Source organism: Rutilus rutilus, assembly GCF_951802725.1.
Source record: "Rutilus rutilus genome assembly, chromosome: 2".
NCBI lineage: Eukaryota > Metazoa > Chordata > Actinopteri > Cypriniformes > Leuciscidae > Rutilus > Rutilus rutilus.
The window spans coordinates 61,108,716-61,127,580 of NC_140210.1; the positions used below are offsets into that span (position 1 = coordinate 61,108,716).

Here is an 18,865-nt window from a genome sequence, read left to right on the forward strand (position 1 = left end):
TAAGCATGCTTACACAGACAGACACACACACAAACACAAACACATCCACACACACACACACACACACACACACACACACACACAAAGACATATGTTTTCAATGTTTTTAGGATGTGATATTGTGAAAATATATTCATCTCCTCATCTTGAACAACTTTGCCTCAAGAATCACTAATGTCAATCAAACCGTTCATAATCATAATAAAAAAATAAAATATATACAAATATCATAATAAAAAAAACATCATAATAAAAAAGATTGCTTCTTAAAGCATTTGTTTATTTCCCAATACTGAAGCGAATTAAAAGATCATGCGTAATCCTGCTGCTCCCTCTAGTGGACAACAGTGGTATTATAGCTTACATTTTACAGTTGAGGTGTTTGAATGAATGAATGGGAATTTGTTTTTTTACTTATATCTCAGGAACCAAAAGGCGAAAAATTCTGAAACTCAGAGCATAGATAGTGCTTGAGGAGCCCTGTTGAATGAGACCATCAAGGTGTTTTGGGGCGATTGGGGCTGGGAGTTATGACTGTTATAAGGCATATCTGTTCGGGCTATTATCTCTGGAATGCCCAGGGCAGATAACACCACATTTGAATCGAAGCTAGCCAAGGACGTGCCCTTTCCAACGAGCTCTCACACAATGTTCGGGGTGGTCTGGGTCGGGAGTAATGGCCGTTGAAAATCGGGGGTCCCGCGGGCTGGCGATGCGCGGGGGGCGCGCTCCCGAGGCCCGCGACGACCCGTTTCGATCAAGAGCCCGGAGAGGTCCTCACCATCAAAATTTGAGCGCGCAACGACTTTCCGTTTTCGAGATATGAATGAATTTGTATTCGGGGGCGTGGCTTAAATGCCGTTATACTTTCGTTTCATTTCATTCACTTACTTTCGTCCATTTCCATATCTCAGTGTAACACAATTGTCAATAGTAATACTCAATAGATGAGTTTTGACAAAATGTGATTGTAAATGTTAAAATAATGATTTTATAAAGTCTAAATATGAATTTTATAACAATATTAGGGAGTAGTATGATGAAATGACAGCAGGGGGCAGTAAAATACCACTTATTGGCTTAATATGTCATTATATTCATATAAAATCACCTTTTGAAGAAGTTCAACTTTTTTTCTGATAATTATTGATCTAGAGAGTTCAGAGAATTGTGCTGCACTGGTTTTGAACATTATGATATGAACATTATACGATAATAGATAGAAGACACCATTTACAGCAAATACAGGCAATTTACCATAGGAAATATATGGCTTTAAAGCATTTTAACAGTTATAGCGCCACCTATGCTCCGATCTCCATAAAAATTTCCATGCTTCTTTAGCATGTTATGTCACATATGCTCATCAATTTTTGTGAAGTTCTGAGTTTTCATTTAGGATTTATAGGCTTTTTAGTGTATTTTGCCACGCCCATTTTCTAAATGACCCTATTACAGCCATCCAAATGCAAAAGTTCAACTTTTTTTCGATAATTATTGATCTAGAGAGTCCAGAGAATTACCCTAGACTGGTCTGGTTCTGATCGGGCAAAAAACCAGGGACTAGTTCGCAAAAGTAGGTTTTTAACATGTTTGCAAATATTTAATGAACAGTTTGATTGACAGTAGTGGTTCTTGAGGCAAAGTTGTTCAGCATGAGCAGATCTATCAAATGATATGCATAATGTGACAATAAGTTTAACACCACGTGATTACAGAGCCATAAAACTCGTTAGCGCCAACTAGTGGCCGATTTCTTTCAAAAATCTTACATACCTCTAGGGCCATGAGTTGAACATGCCCATCGAGTTTTGTTCCGATCGGCCTCCGTTAACCTTGTCTAATAGGTGCTCAACTTCATTGGCCGATGGCGGCCATGTTTTTCGAGATACGCCAATGTCATCATAGATATACATGGCACCCTGGACCATGAGACTGCATACCAATTTTCAAGTCAATTGGACTAACGGTCAGGTGGTTATAGCCCTTTTCATGTTTGTTTCATGTTATAACGCCACCTAGTGTTCAATCGTCGCGATTTTTTTACTGTGACCCCAGATTGAACTCATACACATGTGTTCCGAGTTTGGTGAAAATATCTAATTTCGTTCATGAGTTATAACCATTTTAGTAAACTGGCTCCGCCTCCTGCGAACGTTTTGACGCCCCTTAGCAACCGTGGATCGAAATTTCAACTTTTTTTCGATAATTACTGATAATCAGACTCCAGAGAACATTTCTGCACTGGTTTGGTTCCGATTGGCCAAAAAAACCCTCTACTAGTTTGCAAAAGTAGGTTTTAGACAAAATTCAAAATGGCGGAAAAATTTGCATACCGGAAATGAAATTGAAGATATACATTTTGTCCGTCTTGAGACAAGGATTACAGTGATATAAGACACTTGAGTCTGTGACAAAGGGTTAAGGAGATTTAAGCAAAACCGTGATTTTTTTTGGTTTTTGGCACTATAGCGCCACCTATGGGCCAATCGGGGTCATACTCTCTGAACCTCTCCTCGATTTTTGTACTACCTTCTGGCCAAGTTTCAAGTCTCTAGCACTTACGGTTTGGGCTGCACGATGCGTTTTACGGCAGAAGAATAATAATAATAATAAAAATCAGTACAATTACAATAGGGTTTCAGCACTTCGTGCTTGAACCCCTAATAAAGCATTTAGACAGATTAAAGCTCATCACACACTAGAAATGTTAATTAGCTACAAAAGAGCACAAGCAGTAGTTAGGAAAACGATTAGATCAGCCAAACGCATGTATTGGAGACAGTACTGCAATAAAATTGGAAGTGAAACTCAGTTGTCAGATATATGGAGAACAATTAGAAGAATGAGTGGATTAGGTAGAAAGGTGGAAATGCCAGTGTTATGCAGCAGTGATAAGAATGCAGTTAGTAATGTAGAAAAAGCAGAGCTTTTGGTAGAAACTCCACAGTTCTGGAAATTTATCCACAGTAGATCAACAGCATAGGAACCAGATACTGTTGGAAAACTCTGGAATAAAAGAAAGTAGGACTGCATCAGGAGGAGATATGGACCTGCCTTTTACTATGTTTGAATTAAAAAGGGCTATCTTAAATGCACGACAAACAACACCAGGGAAAGATGCTGTATGTTATAGCATGCTAGGGCATATGAAAGATGTGTCACTGGAGGCAGTATTAAGGCTGATCAATATGATATGGATTCCGCTTGAATGGAAACAGGCAGTGATAGTCCCAATACTCAAACCCGGTAAAAATGCAGGAGACCCGTCAAGTTATAGACCTATTGCGTTAACATCACAATTAGGGAAAAGTATGGAAAGGATGGTAACAGATAGGTTAAGTTATTATATGGAAAGTAAGGGTCTTTTTTCAGCGTATCAGTCTGGATTTCGTAAGGGTAGGGGGACAATGGACTCTATTTTGTGCTTAGAAGCAGAAGTTAGGAAAGCACAAACTAATAAGGAAAGTGTAATTGCCGTGTTCTTTGACGTCGAAAAAGCGTATGATATGCTGTGGAAGGATGGACTACTTATAAAACTTGACAGATTAGGAATAAAAGGTAAATTATTCGGGTGGGTATTAGACTTCCTAGACAGAAGAACAATAGAAGTTAAGGTTGGTACAGAGTATTCAAGTAGGCATGTTGTGGAAAATGGTACCCGACAAGGTAGTGTTTGCAGCCATATACTGTTGAATATTATGATAAATGACATTTTTGATCAGGTAAGCGGAAGTGTAGGTAGGTCACTTTATGCAGACGATGGAGAACTCTGGGTTAGGGGTCGAAATGTAGAATATCTACGGAAAAAAATGCAAAATGCATGACTTATAAATGGGGATTTAAACTCTCAATCTTAAAAACTCAAGTTATATGTTTCTCTAAGCGCCATAAAGTAGTGCCACTGAAATTGCATGGACGAGATTTGTAACAGGTTAAGGTGGTGAGGTTTTTAGGAGTTCTCTTAGATGAGAGGATGACTTGGTGTCAACATATTGATAAGGTCAGAAATAAGATCAATAACGTGTTGAGATGTCTATCAGGGCGTGACTGGGGAGCGACGTATTGCCGCTACGTATTAGGAGGGTCAAGATCATGTTGGCGTATTGGACTAATTTACAAGGACATAGTATGGTGCACCCCACAAAAACTGTCTTGCAGGAATGCGCAGAGCATAGTGAAAGCCATTTGTACAGTTTCGGGTGGGTGGGGAATGCTAAGGCTCAAAATGTAGGTCTCAGTCAGTTGCAAATAGGACCCACTGTGGCAATATCAACGATACCACCCTGGACATTTATAACACCATCTGTGAATATAAGCTTACAACAAATACTAAAAGAAAACTCAAACATAATGCCAGAGTGGATAATAGTTCAAAACTATGTAAAACAGTATCAAGAGGAATTATTTATATTTACGGATGGATCAAAGCAGCCAGAAACAGGCCGTACTGGTGCAGCCTTTTTTATTCCTCGGTATGAAGTAGCAGTCAGAAAGAGGACAACAGATTACCTGTCAGTTTACACGCTGGAGTTAGTAGCAGTTTTACTGGCGTTAGGGTGGGTGGAAGAAAATAGTCAGGACCAAGGTGTCGTTATAGCCTCAGACAGTTTATCAGCATTATTAAGCATTCAATCTGGGAGAGCATCATGTAGACAAGACCTCATTCATCAAATACTTCACTTGCTTCTTACACTTCATAATAAAAGAAGAGCTGTCTCCTTCCTTTGGGTTCCTGCTCATGTAGGGCTGGAAGGAAATGAAGCTGTAGATATGCTAGCAAAAAACTCTATAAAGCATGAAACAGTAGATGTGCGCATACCAGTATGTAGAGTAGAGGTTAAAACCATCATAAAGCAACATTCACTTCAACATTCACAAAATGGCAGGAATATTGGAGCACAGCGGATACAGGACGTCATTTATACAGTATTCAAACTCAAGTAGTCACAAGCATGAGGAAGGGCAGAAGCCCAAGGGAAGAGATGTTAGTTTCACGTCTTAGAATGGGTCACACTGGTGTAAATACAACATTGTATAGAATAGGAAAACACCCCACTGGACTATGCTCTTATTGTAATGTACAAGAGACAGTGAAGCATATGTTGTTAGACTGCAAAAAATATGAAAAAGATAGGGTAGAATTAAAGACACAAATGGATGAACAAAGCATTACACTTGAACATTTATTAGGGAAAACATCTGGGAAAATACACAAATTATTAATTTTGGTTTTGAAAAACACTGGGTTAAGCGAAAGAATTCAATAGTTATTTTTTGTTGTCATTATAATGCCCACACTCCAGTCTAGTAGGTGGCGGTAATGCACCTTTGAGATGAGTTGCCAACCGCCATTAAAACCTGAAAGAAAAAGAAGGTCCTTCAGCGGCTGTCCCGCGCTCGAGCGCCTGATGATGACGTTCTGCAAACTCTTCCGTTAGAGCCGAGAAGCGGGACGTTAAAAACCCTTACAAACGATCATATGTCACGGTAAGTTCAGTCAGTCTTTATTTAATATCGTGTCATGTTATTATATCTGTGTTTATAAGACCATATGAAACATTTCTATTGAACTTAACAAAAACTGGGCTATAAAAAGGATTGGATATCGAAAGTGAAAGTGTAAAGTAGAAATATAACGGATGATCTTGATATCAGTCTGTGTTGATTTATTGAAAACTGAAACAGTCCTTAAAGCGACGCTATAAGCCGAGTTTCCTCACACATATTCCGCCGTTTTGTTATCGACAGAGTAACGTTACGGAGCCCCTGAGGGGACCTTTGCAAAAAACAATATATATACACGGACTTCCGCGTTCTCACGCGTTACAATTTCCGGTTACAGTGTCATTACTACAGATGTGGGAATAGGGATGAGATGAGAGTGTGCCTGGAGCATTCCTCCAGAGATGTGTCTTATAGGGAGATGAGAGTCTCTTACCGTCGGAGAAAGCGTTGAACATGGATCACACGAGGCTCCTCGTTTTATGACAGTCAGTCTCTTGTGGAATATTAGCGTGTTGTGAATAAAGTTGGTGTTATACTGTAAAGGTACAGCAGGACTGCACTGTTTGTGGACTGTGCTTTACTGTAGGGAGAAAAGCAGGAATATCTCTATTAGCTGCAGAGCACTAGTCATTGCAGGCCGCAGAAAACTACACTTAAGATTACACTAAAAACTTAATTGTAATTTAATAATAATTAATTAATTTAATACATATTTAATTCATTAAAAATATTTTTATGCCATCATTCATGACACAGCGCTATATCATCATCATTAAGCACACAGTGAACACAACACTTGATGTTTTATTTTAATTAAACAACATACAAATATTTATAATTAACTTCATGTTGTCTTTATTCATTAAAATGCTTATTAATATCAGTGTCATATGCATATACATCAGTTACAATTCAAGTCTTATCATAACTGGTAAAACCTGAAAGTCAAAGAAAGAAAACATCTGTATTTTATACTTTCTTTAGACCATAAACAATATCACTCAATATTACTATTAAATACTATGGTAATGTCTCAGATGGATCCTATAGATAGATTTACGATGACGTCACATTTCTCCCGCAACTCCTTACGGCGCCATCTTGTGTGTCAAGTGGGTCAAGCGTTTGCATTATGGAGCATGATAATATCCTGGAGTCAATGTTCAGTGCAGCTCTTGTGAACATTTAGAGGTTTTGTGCTCTGGAGATGTGACACTGACGTACTTTATCTAATCATTTCCAAGATGGGCTAGCTAAATGCGCTAGCTCTCATCGGCTGTCAAATCGCTGTCTTGACACTGAGTCTAAATGTACCGTATAATAAGGGCTGTGCAGATATCAGCCGCCTGGCTACAGCGATGTGAACCGCCAATGCAGGGCTCCAGACTAACTTTTCCACGAGGGAGAGAGAGCAAGACAGCGCTTAGTTTGGAGACGGTGAAGTCTTGTTTAAACTTTCGCCTGGCTCCGAAGAGAGAGGGAGTGCGCGCGCGACCGGCTCTCTCTCTCCCTCTGCTCGTTCTTTCAGTTAAACATGCGCCCAGTTCATCTACATTACTCACCGATCAAATAAGACTTTGGCGGGCGCTAAAACAAGTTCAATGCAGGAGAATTCATGCGTGAATTTAACTGAGTAGTACATGACCATGCACTCGCACAAATGCGACCACATAAAATTTTAACTCGCACATTCTAACAAAATAATTGTATGCTTCCAGAGACTTTCTTCCTCTTAATTCGTCAAAAGTGTACGCACTAACGGTGTGGATGAGATACTTGGCAATGTCCATTTCCTGAATATCGGGGTATGCCGCAGGATTAGCCTACATAACCAGTCCTCTTTCGACATTGTGTAAGGATCCTTTCCATCGATATAACTCAATTTCTCATCATATCTTGCCTTGCAAACATCGTCTAGTGTCCCTGTAAATAACCTTCACCTTGTCGCCAGGTTTGGAGGAATTTGTCATCGTATCTCAACACAAAAGAGTCAAAGATACTTTATAACTGGCTTTCTATTAATGCAGCACAGTGGCTTACTGACAGCTTTGACACACAACATGGCGGCGCGCCGCAGAGGATAATGGGTAATTCGAGAAACGGAAACCCATCTATACCTGAGGCCACATTCCCTTCTGTGCTTTCTCTCATAAAATAACCTTTTATCATAGAAAAATCTACACAGCCCATCATTCCCAACTAAAGTATTGTTCAGCGCCAGTCGTGTTGAAGATTATTGGACAGGCAGTCGTTCATTAAATGAGTTATTTCCTCAGTGAAGCCTCTTCTCCATCTCCACTGATATCCATCAGACAGACTCTGGTCTCCTTCCCTCTTTCCAGGGTTCCCGCGGGGTCTTAAATTCTGAACTTTAAATTTAAGGCCTTAAAACGTCTTAAAAACAGCCAGATTTTCATCCGCGGTCTTAAATTTCATTTAGTCAGGTCTTAAAAAAGATTTTACCCTCGTTCATTTCCAGAAACGCTGGCCGCAGAAAGTTATTACAAAGTAGCAAAAAAGTATCGAAGTCGCTCGCCAAGAGGCAGTTCACATATCGTGTCTTTTTCGCGCTCAAGGTCATTCAAATGTAGGCGCGCTTAAGCTACGTTCACACTACACGCGACCAAGCGACGCGATACCATTCATTTTCAATGGGGAGCGGGCGACTTCCGGTGACACGCGCGGTCGCGACCGTTGGCGACTGGACGGGGCGTGTCTGGCGACGCGACAAAGTTGAGAAATGTTTAACTTTATGCAAATGAAGAGCGACTTTCGGGAGCGACAACCAATAGGAGTGAAGTCAGTGGAGCACACGTGATCCGTCACTCTTCAGTGCTGCGTCTGACCGAGGCAAGATGAATGAGAAGTTTATTTTAGCAGTCAGAAACTGTCCAATAATGTATGATATGTCTCCGTGTACATACAGTGGTACTCGCCGTGCTGACTCCGAGCCTGAATGGTTTCGTGAACTCAGAAAGACCAGTATTTGCCCATTTGCTGCAGTTAAATAGCCGCGATAGCACAGGGCACTCGCTGTTTCTCATTCATCTTTAATATTATGCATTTAATGTACTGATTCCATTCATATTTAGACTTTTCCTTCCAAAATGTTAGTTTGTAAAGGCAAGAAAAGATTTGTTGTCTACAACATGGAGTAACATCCGTGAATGTCACTCACAAACATTACTAGGCAACCAGTAGTGGGAACGCCCACTAACGACCTCACCGCCAGCCACTGGCGACATGCAGCGACAAAGTCGCTTGTAGTGTGAACGGGGCTTTATAACTGAAGCGACACGCTCGTTTTTTTCCAGGCGCAGCGACATGAAGGATGCGGGTGCACCCAAACACTACGGGTGTGTTTCTCTTCTCCGTAAATAAATCTTGTAACAGAGCTACAGCAAGCGTTTTTCGGCGGTGGAAATCCATTAGCCACTAAAACTTGTTTGTCATTGTGGAGAGCGCAGGGCATGGTTGCATAGCAACGACAGACGCCACGGGAAAATCGGACCGAATTTTACTATTAATAATAAAAGATAAGCTAAACTGTATTGTAAATGTGACTAAATCATTTTTTTATAAAAAGAATGAGTCAAAAAAGATAAATTAAAGTCTGAAATATGTGAGGTTTATCTTTTTATAAAAACCTTTTTTGTCAGCTTTATTTGAACTTGTACATGTTAGTATATCACATGTTGCAGGACACTCTTAAAATCTGGCTATCATTTTTAATCGTATTATTTTAATGTTTATGTTAGTGTGTATTGATGCTAATTTTATTTGTTATTTGCTGTTTTTCGACATAAAACTTGGTGAATTGATTTCATTGTGTAGTATTAGCACTTTTTGAACAGGATTCTGTGATAACAGTGATCATTTTTGGCACTATAATAGTTAAATTAAATGTTCATGCCATTTCATCTCTAGTTATGATCAACTAATAATTATGTGTTTTTTACAGTAGGCCTATAATATGCAAAGTACAATTTTCTATAAAAACATTATATCTGATTCTGTTCTTTTCTCTGACGCGTTATTGGGTCTGGAAGGTTACTAATGTGATTGCTTTATCTGTAAATTAAGTTAATGCTTTTTCAATTACTGAATTCATTGAAATAAAATGAATTCTTTGATTTGAATGTTTTTTGGCAATACACGACGTAGGTCTTAAATTTCAATCTTTATGGTCTTATAATGTCTTAAAAAGGTCTTAAATTTGACTAACTGAAACCTGCAGGAACCCTGTCTTTCGGCTGAAGGCTGCAGGCTTGTCTTCTAGTGGCTTTTATGCATCAGCTGTATCCATTCACTCTCACCTCATCCCTTTCCCACATCTGTAGTAATGACACTATAACGCAAACTAGAAACTGTAATGCATGAGCACTAGAGCTGGGCGATTTTTCCCCCTAAAAAAATATGTGATTTTTATTTTTATTTATTTTTTAATTTTTTTTTATAAAAAACTCGATTTAAGATTCGATTCGATTTTTCCCCCCCATTTAAAACAAAATAACTGCGAACTGTAAATATATTTAAAAAATATATATATTGCATTTAATTAAAGTGCATCAACATAAACAAAATTTCTCTAACTGAAAAGTCACTGTGCAGTGTGCAACAAAGATTGTTAAACATCCAAATTTTTTATACTGTATTTGGATTGAGCTAATAAAACAACAAAAAATCCTGAGGTAACTCTCTCACACACACACACACACACACTCACTCACTCACTCACTCACTCACTCACACGCGCACACACACACTCTCTCTCTCTCTCTCTCTCTCTCTCTCTCTCTCTCTCTCTCTCGTGCGCATGTGCGGAGTGTCTGTGGGGAGCGTGTGAGCGGAAGAGTGTGTGGCGTTCTTGAGTGAGTTTCAAACTTTTCCTTCTTTTCTGGGTTTATTCCTTTTGAATATTGCTTTGGATTAGAGGACAGAGAGTCGGAGTGCTGACTTTTGTCAGCATAGCTGATAGAGATGGGCTCAAACTCCGATGGTTTTTCTTGTTTGTCTGCTCGGCATGCGTGCAAGTGTATGCCGGCAGACGCATCAGTGTCAATTGAGAACGTTTTGGTTGCAATTGGCAGAGAAATAGGTGCTCAAAACATCATGTCTGCTTCTAGAATGAATAAAGCAATGGTTGTTTTTTTGAAAGAAGTTGAAATGGTCAATCATTTAGTGGAGTGTGGTTTGACTGTTCGTGATGTTTTTATTCCTGTATTACCCTTGTCTAACCTCTCGAAAAAAGTAATGTTGTCAAACGTACCCCCGTTTATCTCTGATAAAGCACTTGAGGGTATTTTAGCCCGTTATGGAAAATTGGTTGGGACGATTAAGATGATTCCTCTGGGTTTGAAAGCCCTAGAGTTGAAACATGTTATGTCTTTCAGACGTCAGGCTGTTATGATACTGAGTGCTGATTTTGCAACGCTTGAAGTGTCGGTTAAACTAACGGTGCTTGGAAAAGATTATACGATCTTTATCAGCACTGAGTCCATGAAATGTTTTGTTTGTGGAAAATTCGGTCATATTAAAACAGCCTGTCCTCTGGTTAAAGAGGCTCAAGCGGCAAGAAATGGAGTTGAATCTGATTCAGGGCAGATTTTGAATGCTCCAGAGAGTAGCGATCTGGCTGAAGTAACTGGTGAAAGCGCAGCGCCCGGTCCGAGCGCGGAAAGGTCCGCGCTTACTGACATTGGAGAACAGTTGCGTCAAGATTGTAGCGTTGTTATCACTGAGACTGTTACTAAAATAGCTGATGCTGGACAGAGTGAAACCAGCGACAGTGGGCAGCCTGTTGTTGAGTTAGAGAAATCTAGTGATCAAGATCGGCCTAAAGTGAGTGATGGCTTGAATGAGGCGCAGGCATTAAGCAGTAACGTGTCTGACATTGATACTTCAAAATCGCAAGTAATGGATAGTGATTCGGACAGCGATTATTCAGAGTCGATTGCTGATGAACTGTCTGAAGCTAACTCTCAGGGAAGTATTGTTAGATTTGCAAAGTCTCGATATTATACGGTGGAACAACTCAATGACTTTTTAGATGCCACAAAAAATCAGAGAAAGCCAGAAATTGAAATGTTCTTTGTTGATTTAAGGCTTTTTGTTGAGTCCTCGCTGATGGCTATGAAGAAAGCCACTTTGGAGGAATTAGACCAGCCTAGGCGCTACCGCCTTAAGAAGTTTGTGAGTGCTGTCAGAAAAAGACTTAAAAACCCTTAAAGAGTCATGATGAACAGGAAATATTGGATTATGTATCTTTTCTCTTTTTTAATCCTGATGGCATCCTTTAACATTGGATCTTTAAATATAAATGGCTGTAGGGATGTACAAAAGAGAACTACTTTATTTAAGTATTTACATCTTAAAAAATCAGATGTAACTATGATACAGGAGACACATACCGATGCCTGTAATGAAGTTGACTGGACAAATGAATGGTCGGGGAACATTGGCTTTAGTCATGGCACAAATCTGAGTGCTGGTGTTGTGTTATTTTCAAAGCGTGTAAAAAATGATCCAGACTTTCTAGAAATAATACCTGGACGCCTATTGCGTGCTGATATAACAATAGACAATACTAGTTTTTCATTTTTTAATATTTATGCTCCTAATATAGGAAGTGAACGAAGTGTTTTTTTTGGAAAACTTTCTGAAGAATTGTTGAAATGTCCTCAGGATAACATTGTTATAATAGGTGGTGATTTCAATTGTACTGTAGATCACAAATTAGATAGAAACCATGAGGAACCTCATCCTAGTTCAGCGGGTGTTTTTAAATCTTTAATTAATAGACACAATCTGTTAGATTTGTGGAGAGAGGCTTACCCTCATGTTAAACAGTACACTTGGTTGAAAATGAATTCAAATAAGGTCTCTGCTGCGAGACTGGATCGTTTTTATGTTGAAAAGGGTAGCAAAGGAAGATTTTATAGCAGTTGTATCTCACCAACATCTATGTCAGATCACCATTTTATTTCTATGTCTATGTCTGTTCTGTCGTCTAAACCCTATCAGACACACTGGCACTTTAATAGCAGATTACTGCACGATCACTTCTTTGTGCACTCTTTTGATCTCTTGTGGAAATCTTGGAGGGAAGAGAGATTTAGCTATACATCTTTAAATCAGTGGTGGGACTTGGGAAAGGTGCAGATTAAAAACTTTTGCCAACAATACACTGCACATAACACAGATAATTTGAAAATGAAAATGAAGATCTTGGAACAAGAAATTCTTCAGCAAAGCTACATCAGCGAAGGTGGCGGATTATTGTCAGCTGACATCATCAAAGCGAATAAAAGCCTTTTGAAGGATTTATTGGATGAACAGGAGAAGGAAACTCTTGTGAGAACAAGATTTTTAAAGCACAATGAAATGGATGCTCCAACTGCCTTCTTTTTTGGACTAGAGAAAAAGCCAAAAGAGCAGAAATTTTTCCATAAGCTGAAACTTTCTAATGGCAGTGAAACTACTGACCAGCGAGAAATTATAGCTTCTGCTATTTCTTTTTATGAGAACCTCTATCAGTCAGAACACTGTGAGGAAGCAGCAGTTGAAGAACTTCTTCAAGGTCTTCCACAGTTGTCAGCGACTGAGAAGAAGGAGCTGGAGGGATTTCCGACTTTTGCTGAGCTGTCGAGTGCTGTGCTGGGGCTGAACAGTGGCAAATCACCTGGACTGGATGGTCTGTCTGCAGAGTTCTACAAAGGGTTTTGGAATGTGCTTGGACAAGACTTGTATCATGTTTTTCTGGAGTCCTTTAACCAAGGTACTTTACCCTTGAGCTGTCGAAGAGCGGTGCTGACATTAATACCCAAAAAAGGAGATCTTGGATACTTGAAGAATTGGCGTCCTGTTTCATTACTGTGTACTGATTTTAAAATACTGTCAAAACCTATAACCAATAGGTTGAAGAAATGTATGGCAACTATAATTCATGAGGATCAGTCATACTGCATCCCCAAAAGAACAATTTTTGACAACCTATTTTTGATAAGAGACATTATTACAGTTGCCAAAACACATCAAGTTGATATTGGACTCTTATCTCTAGATCAAGAGAAAGCTTTTGACAGAGTGGACCATTTATATTTACTAAAGACTTTGAAGGCTTTTGGTTTTGGTCCACAATTTATTTCCTGTGTTAAATTATTATATAGTGAAACATCTAGTATGCTGAAAATTAATGGGTGCCTGACTAGACCTTTTGCAGCAACTAGAGGCATACGGCAAGGATGCCCTCTTTCCGGACTTTTGTACTCAATTTCTATTGAACCTTTTCTGTCATCTTTAAGGAAACGATTGCATGGACTTGTTGTTCCTAGGTTTCCAGAAATTCCATCTGTGAAACTCACAGCATATGCAGATGATGTAACTGTATGTATCAGAAACACTGATGATATATCTGCTTTGATTTCTAGCTTGGAAGTTTTTCAAAAAGCAACATCTGCTAAAATTAATTGGGATAAGTGTACATCCCTGCTACTAGGTGAGTGGCAAAATATAGATCCTCCTCGGCTTCCACAACAATGTAGCTGGATTAAGGATGGTTTTAAGGTTCTTGGGGTACATTTGGGAACTGATCTTTACATGAAAAAGAATTGGGAAGGTTTAGCTGATAAAGTTACGGGCAGACTACAAAAGTGGAGGTGGATCCTTCCGAAGTTATCTTATAGAGGGAGATGTTTAATTGTCAATAACTTGGCAGCCTCAATGTTGTGGCACCGGTTTACAGTGTTGGATCCTCCTAAAGAGCTACTTGGCACAATTCAGAAAAGTTTTGTCAATTTTTTCTGGGATGGGTTTCATTGGCTTCCTCCTGGGGTTTTATATCTCCCAGTGATTGAGGGAGGACAAGGACTCATAGATTTAGAAGCAAGAATTAAAACAATGAGACTTCAAACGTTGCAGAAATTGCTATACTGTTCAGATAAGATTCCCTGGATTGCATATAGCTTGTCTATTCTCCAAGATATAGGAGGAATCGGAATAGATAAGCAGTTGTTCTTAATTGAAAAATCTTTTGTTTCAAAAGTAAGTTGTTGTCTTTTAAAGTTTTATGAGTCTGTGTTCAAAGCTTGGCAACTGTTAAAGAAGGTTAGGAAGGAGAGTGAACATTATGGGGTTTTGGAACCATTATTCTTTAATTCTCTTTTTAAAATAAACTCGTCGATTTCAAGTACAGTAGTTGATATGTTTCTAAAGACTGGAATAGCTACTGTAATGGACTTAATTGATTCTACGAAAGGTCAATGGCGTGCGGCTGTATCAATAGCTGATCAAGTTGGGCTGAGATCAGAAAGATATGTTGAAGGGTTCGTGGAGGGTCTTAAAAAATCTTTTCCTCAATCTTTCTTGACCTTTGTAAAAGCTTTTTTTGAAAATGGTGAAAAGTCCCTGACCTTTCCAGATCTTAGAGTAGAAATAGGATCTGAATTGGATGAGGATTTAAATAATATGTTGTTATTAAAGGGATTTAAAGATGTATTGTTTCAGAATGTGGAAAAAAAGATGTTGTATGGAATGTGTGTGAAATCTTTGTTCTATGCTCAATTGAAAAGACGTACTGACACTAAATGGAGAGAATACTTATCCATTTCTTCAGAACTAACTCCATCATGGAGGTGTTTGTATAAACCCCCTATTCCTAAGAGATCTGGAGATCTCCAATGGAGAATACTCCATTGTGTTGTGGCAACAAATAGTCTTGTGTCAAAATTTAATGCAAAGGTTTCATTTGCATGTCCGTTTTGTAATGTTCTTGATACTGTTTTTCATTGTTTTTCTGATTGTTTTAGATTAATTCCTTTGTTTGAACTGTTGGAAAAAATATTCACTGAACTTGGGTTTATTTTTACCAAAAATCTGTTTATTTTGGGTTTGAAATACAAGAAGGAATGGAAAGCACAGTGTACTCTGGGTAACTTTCTATTAGGGCAGGCAAAGTTGGCAATTCTAAAATCCCACACATGTAAAAATGAGGGGGAAAATATTGATTTGGTTGGAATGTTCAAATCATTAGTAAAGTACCGGGTCGCTGTGGAATATGCCTATTGTAAATTAACACATAATATTGATTTTTTTGATGCAAGGTGGAGTGTGAAAAATGCTCTTGTGGTGAGAAATGTTTTTGGAGAGTTATGGTTTAATTGGTAAAATTGTGATTTACTGTCATTATTATTATTATTTCATTTATTTATTTATTTTTATTTTGCTTTGTGGTGCAAATATTGTTTTTTAAATTAGTTGTTTGATTAAAAGAGTTTTAAAAGTCAAAGTCTCTCTCTCTCTCTCTCTCTCTCTCTCTCTCTCTCACACACACACACTCTCACTCACACTCACTCACACGCGCACACACACACACACACACTCACACACACACACACACACACACACACACACACACACACACTCACTCACTCACTCACTCACTCACTCGCACGCGCACACACAGGGTCCGAAATTAACTTTTTGGCTCACCTGCCACGGGGACTGGTAGATGAAAAAATCCACCAGCCAAGCATATTTTTTACCGGCCAAAATAATAAACAGCCTTTTTTTGGTCACATATACATTCATTTCAGTAGGCTACATTTAATTGAGATAGGTAGGCCATAAAAAATGTCCAGAGCTAAATTTGAAATGTATAATAAAAAAATCTATATATTGATCAAAATGAGAGAAATATATGAAATAGGTAGGCCTACTATCATTGGGGTAAAAAAAAAAGTCAATCATGTGGAAGGGAAGGCAGAACGTACTCGGTTACTTACGTAACCTCGGTTCCCTGAGAGATAAGGGAACGAGTATTGCGTTGCAAACGCTATGAGAAAATGGTGCAGAAGCAGCCTGGCCAGCGGCGGAGTATGCACGATCCGCGAGTGCTGAAGACGTTCTGCACGGCTTTCATGGGTGCGCGGCCTCTGCCTCTGCTCGCGGCCAACTGCTAGCAGGACACAAATTAGCGGCGACCGCTTCTTCCAGTGGCGGTCGCTTCACATATCCTTTTTCCTCAGCGTCGTCAACAGCGTTAACTGTACGTACACACCGCCGACGACTTGAGCTGCAAAGAAGCTCTGGCCGCCTTGTCAGGGACGCTTGTCAAAAAGTATGGGGAAGCTTGACGCTTTGGCCGCTCTGAATAGTGAGTGCGCGCACGCGCGACCGGGCTCTCTCTCTCTCTCTGCTCGTTCTTAAGAGGCAGAAGAGCGCGGGCGCGCTGAAAATTTCATATTTTGGTATGAACATTCACCCGCCAGTGTGGCGGATAGCCTCTTGAGATTTACTCGCCAAACGGAAAATCTACCCGCATTTGGCGCTTGGCGGGTGTTAATTTCGGACCCTGCGCACACACACACACACACACACACACACACACACACACTCGCACTCTCTCTCTCTCTCTCTCTCTCAATTTTCAATTTCAATTTTCAATTTTCATGTTGCTTTATTGGCATGACAAAAAATGCATCTGTGTTGCCAAAGCATAAGAACAAACATATATAAACAACAACAAGGAGTAAAATACATCTGATATAGTAATACAAGTAAACAGGATAATTATGATATAGATGCAGAAACTAAACACATTTTGTGCATGTCCCTCAAAGGGTACATTGGAACAATAATACATACATACATATATATATATATATATATATATATACATACATACACATATAAAAGAGAATACAGAAAAACTAAATAATAATAATAAAAAAAAATATATATATATATATATATATATATATATATATATATATATATATATATATATATATATATATATATACATATACATAATATATAACTTGTATAAATACCTCTTATACAATTTTCTATTTATTTAGCCTTGTATTGTGGCAGGAGAAGACATATTTAGCTGCTAGCCATGCCGTGCTTTTATCTTCCCCTAATAAAAAAGGAAGCTTTTTGTCCTCAGTGTAGGTAGTGAAGCCTGGTATATGTTTTTCAAATTTTTGGAAATATTTGTTTCTTAAGTCTTCATATTTGGGACATGTACATAGGAAATGTAATTCTGTTTCTATATCCTGGTGGCAGTGTGTACAGACACGTTCCTCTCTTGGTCTCCACACTTTTAAATGTCGACCTCTTTCAATCTCCAGCTCGTGGTCACTGACTCTGTATTTTGTTAAAATTCGTATTTCTTTGGGATTTTTTGTTTTGAGATATCCGGCCAATTGGATATCTCTGTTCAGGGATTGATAACAGAGGAGTTTGTGTTGTATTTTATTTTCATTTTGCCATAGTTCTGTATACTCGTCTTTTAATTTAGTTTCAAATCTTTTGATTGAAGACTGAGGATTGTGTCTGTGGCGACTCTGATGCTCAGTGTACCTGTCTCTCTCTCTACCTGTCTGTCTACAACTGACTGTGTTTATCTCCATGTACCTCTGAGCCAGCTGGTCCAGGGGGTGCACATCTGAACCCCACTGGTTGCTCAGGAGAGCTTTGTATGCAATGGAATTTTTATCAGCTTGATTTAAATGCTGCCAAAATTTAATTGACCTTTTTTGGATTTGAATTTTCAGAGGGAATATACCGAGTTCTGCTCTGCATGCATTGTTTGGGGTGTTTGGGCGAACTTTTAGAATAATTTTACAGAATTCCAGTTGCAGTTTTTCAGTGGGAGTTTTATCCCAGTTTTCGAAATCGGGCCCCAAACTTCGCTTCCGTAAAGCATTATTGGTGTTATCAGAAAATTGTAGATTTTTAGCCAAATTCTTGCGGGGATATGTGTTTTTCCAAATTTGCATTTGATTGCATACAAAGCTCTCCGAGCTTTATTACATAGTGTGTTTATAGCCAGGTTGAAACTCCCTGATGCACTAATTTCAACCCCTAAGTAATTATATGAACCCTTTTGTTCTAGTCTGGTGTTGCCCAGAGTGAAGTTGTAACTCTGTCTATTTCCCAGAGATCTGGCTCTCCTCTGAAATACCAGAACACTGGTCTTTTTCAGATTGACTGTCAGTGCCCATTTCTGACAGTACTGCTCTAGGACAGACAGGCCCTGTTGTAAACCTTCTTCTGTTGGGGACAACAGAACCAGATCATCGGCATAGAGCAGGAACTTGATGCTGGTATCATGAAGTGTGAGACCTGGGGCTGCAGATTGTTCCAGCATGGTTGCTAGTTCATTGATGTAAATGTTAAACAGTGTTGGACTCAAACTGCATCCCTGTCTCACGCCACGCCCTTGCTTGAAGAATTCTGTTCTTTTGGAGCCAATTTTTACTGCACATTTATTTTCTGTGTACAGTGATTTAATAGTGTCATAGACTTTACCCCCTATCCCGCTTTCGATAAGTTTATAAAAAAGCCCATC

At 39.0% G+C, this 18,865-nt stretch overlaps 1 protein-coding gene across 1 annotated transcript in view; it reads left to right on the forward strand.

Moving 5' to 3' along the window:
- Window positions 1–6,400: 6,400 nt before the first annotated feature.
- LOC311286235 (NACHT, LRR and PYD domains-containing protein 1 homolog) overlaps window positions 6,401–18,865 on the forward strand; it is a 70,977-nt gene continuing 58,512 nt past the window's right edge. Inside the window, exon 1 of the mRNA XM_084402352.1 lies at window positions 6,401–10,199. The gene's annotated coding sequence lies outside the window, so the exon portion shown is untranslated. The remainder of the gene's footprint in view (window positions 10,200–18,865) is intronic.